Here is a 3,729-nt window from a genome sequence, read left to right as displayed (position 1 = left end):
ATTTCAAATTCATTTTCATTCCAAATTCATTTGCGAGGCCGCAATCGCGGTGGTCGAGATGGCTACGGATATTGGTGGGGCAGAGTGACGTCACTTCTCCTTAGTGGCACTCAACAAACCTTCAAACAAGAGAACAAGTAAGTTGACGAGTAAGTAAGACAAGTAAGACAAGTAAGTAAACGAGAGAGAACAGTAAGTTTTCTGATGTATTTTCCATGAAAAACACACATTTTACTCATTAATATAAAGTATAATATCACTATAATTGCAATTCTTTGTGTAAATGTTTTATTTTCATCTTAATCCTAAAGTTATGAGAGGGTCTGGGCTCTCGTAATACTACATACTCAAATCACAACTCATCACAGGGCGCGGCCATTTTGGAGTAACTAAAAACATGGATTGGAAAACCAGTAACCCACACAAAATACACTTAATAAATCAATTAATAAAATCAAAAAGGGAAAAGGCTAGCAGTATTAAAGTACGGATAAAAGGATAAGGTGGAGATAAATAAATAAACAATTAAACTAGAATACGAATGGAAAATAACTCGGCCGGTACCAGCGGATGCAAAAAGGCTAAATGTCAACAAACGGCGTCGTCAAGGCAGTGTCCCGGTATATTTCTCAGCCGGGTAAATAAGTCGACGCTACATTTTCTAGCTAGCTAATTTTCAAAGAAAGCCTACTTTTTGTGCAGATTCACATTGTAAATTGGCCATGTGCTGGCAAAATTTTGTTTACAAAAAAAATTATAGAAGATTTTTTTGTTAATAACATATATGGGGTCACTTGCGACTTGGATTCAGAGGATGACGTTGTTATTTCTTAAAAAGCTTTTGCTGATTTATGGGATTTTTTTCGTAAGTATGGCCGCCTATGGAAAATGATTACCCAGTGTAGAACCTTAACTGTGTTGTAAATAAATGCCATTATTTTCCAATTCATTTGCGTGTCGATCGAAAACGAAGCATCAAGCTAGATTTTTTTTTGCTGCAAAATTTCGGACATTTTAGCCTTGTTATAATTACTAGCATGCGTTCTGTTTGCAAAAAACAAGTACAGCAAAAAATGGCATAAAAACCACTGTTGCATCGTATCTGCATGGTGTCTGACCATGGACATCATGTACTGAAACGAGTGCCTATAGCTCTCCCCCCTCCCGAAAAGCTACAGAAAACAACTTACCCCCCCCCCCTCGAAAAGCACAGAAACCCCTCCGAAAAGCTATAGTTCTAGAGCTTGCCCGGCTGCAACAATGCTGTCTGTGGCCACTTTCTTGCACTACTCTGTTGGTGTGTTCTAAAACTTACATCCTAACTCTAAGCGAGATTACTAATTAATTAATAGTACAGATGTGTGACGAGAATGCATACAGATAGGCGAACTTGTTGCGACGGTTATCGAGAGTATGCTGTGGCTATATGCCTGGCAGCCGGGCACGGTCTTCGATTTCCTAAATGCCCGGCAGTTCCTAACCCTAGCCCTAACCCTAACTCTAACCCTAACCCTAATCCTAACCCTAACCCTTGTTTACTTGAGATAACGCTGAAAATTAAAAACTGCCGGGAATTTAGGAAATCGAAGACTGTGCCCGGCAGCCGTCAGATATATGCCGGCTGCTGGGCATATAGCGACTCTGTTCCTGTTCTACTAGGTACGTCTACAGACTGACTGGCTGGTTGCTGAAGGTGCGTGCGGCCACTGCGAACTCGTACTTCTTCCCCTGTACATGGTGGCATGCTGCAGACTTGACAGCCTTGCAAGGGATCTCTTCGCACTGCTGCCATGCCTTGTTTTCTCACGTGAGATCGGCACCACCACAGGTAAGACTGGGCGGTGCAGTCATTGACAGACTGGTTTCGTAGCTAAGCGACCTATCTTCGATTCTACAGCCGGTTGTATCTTAAGTTGGCACTGCCCTCGCTTTGCACCAGGTGGCGACTTATGCAGTGCTCTTGTGAAGAGGACAGAGAAGGTTAGAGAAATCCAACGCCGCTCGAACGGTTGTCGGCGTCGATTGCCTCCATCCTGCTGTTGCATTCCTATCGCGTGCCAGCAGAGTCGAAAGTGCTCTTCAACAGTTGTTTTCTAGAGCACTTGTCCCGGGCTTCTTCGGAGGCTGCGTCCGCCTCGGCGGTGACCTTTACGTGCACTGCGTGACCTTTGACGAGCAGATTTCTCGTGTTTTATAAGCGATTTATGATTGGTTTTACTGCTCTCTCTTCGGCGATTTCCGGCAAAGCCAAAATGCTGCTGGGGGATAAATGGGAATGAGCATCAGCAGAACTGTCTGTTACACAGGTTTTCAGTAACAAAAAATCAGTTCTACGTCATTTCTGCTGCGTTGTGCTGGGACAGTATTGCCCAGTGGCTATGTTTTCCAGTAGCTGAAGGGGGGTGCAGCACTTTTTCTCTGATAAGAAATGCCGTTACTGCTAATTGCCTGTTTACTATGGAACGTTACTACGAGATGGCCACCTGCTGATAGAGACAGACTGACGCCACGTTCTTTTTAGAATGAGCAATTAACTATTGAAAATATACGAAAACATGGGTTTGGGGAATTTATTCTTAAAAATCAGAGGTCAAAAGGTCAAACTGAAAACTGTTAAATTCCAATTGTGAGGTGTCTACTACACCGTTGTGATAGAAACTGATAGTTGATATCGTCTTCCTTTTTGTTGCATTGCAGTTTGAAAGTCGACGAAATTCGAGGTTTTAGCCGGCCGGTGACCGAATAGAGAGGGGACGTCGTGACGCAGATTCATTCATAGATGGTAACTGGCATGCACGACGAACATTTTGTTCTACTGTGACATCACAACGTGTTGAGGTTAGCATATATGCAAGCGAAGGATTTTTAGCAGAAAAATTCAACCGCTTAAGGTACGACGGTGGCAAATCCACCAATGAGCGCTGGGACAGGGTCAGAATGAGATCGTATTTGAGTGTATGCGTACGCTTGAATTTTGTATTTCTCATTAGAAAGGGTTAGAACTCTTTACAATTGTTAATTTCAGAAACTAGAATCTTTTCTGAACCCGACAGTGTAAACGGCTCGTCCAAGGTGCGTTCGGCCCAATTTTCAAAGAAAGCCTACTTTTTGTGCAGATTCACATTGTATATTGGCAATTTCGAGTGCTGGCAAAATTTTGTTAAAAAAAAAAATTATGGAAGAATTTTTTTGTTAATAACATATATGGTGTCACTTGCGACTTGGATTCAGAGGATGGCATTGTTATTTCTAAAAAAAACTTCTGCTGATTTATGGGATTTTTTTCGTAAGTATGGCCGCCTATGGAAAATGATTACCCAGTGTAGAACCTTTAGCCTTTTTGCATCTGCTGGTAGCCGAGTTATTTTCCATTCGTATTCTAGTTTAATTGTTCATTTATTTATTTCCGCCTTATCCTTTTATCCGTACTTTAATACTGCTATCCTTTCCCTTTTTGATTTTATTAATTGATTTAGTAAGTGTATTTTGTGTGGGTTACTGGTTTTCCGATCCATGTTTTTAGTTACTCCAAAATGGCCGCACCCTGTAATGAGTTGTGGTTTGAGTATGTAGTATTACGAGGGCCCAGACCCTCTCATAACTTTAGGATTAAGATAAAAATAACACATTTACACAAAGAATTGCAATTATAGTGATATTATATTTTATATTAATAAGTGTTGTTGCGTGTGTTTTTCATAGAAAATACATCAGAAAAAAACTTACTTA

General features: G+C 41.1%; 1 long non-coding RNA gene across 1 annotated transcript; it reads left to right on the top strand.

The window, feature by feature from the left end:
* Window positions 1-832: 832 nt before the first annotated feature.
* LOC106809632 lies at window positions 833-2,783 on the top strand. Its single transcript, XR_001393890.1, has 3 exons — window positions 833-865; window positions 1,660-1,828; window positions 2,698-2,783. It is a non-coding gene; the product is annotated as an uncharacterized LOC106809632 (long non-coding RNA).
* Window positions 2,784-3,729: the final 946 nt, after the last annotated feature.

Source organism: Priapulus caudatus, unplaced genomic scaffold (genome assembly GCF_000485595.1).
Source record: "Priapulus caudatus unplaced genomic scaffold, Priapulus_caudatus-5.0.1 Scaffold370, whole genome shotgun sequence".
NCBI classification, from domain to species: domain Eukaryota; kingdom Metazoa; phylum Priapulida; class Priapulimorpha; order Priapulimorphida; family Priapulidae; genus Priapulus; species Priapulus caudatus.
This window is presented reverse-complemented; position numbering and strand designations above follow the sequence as displayed.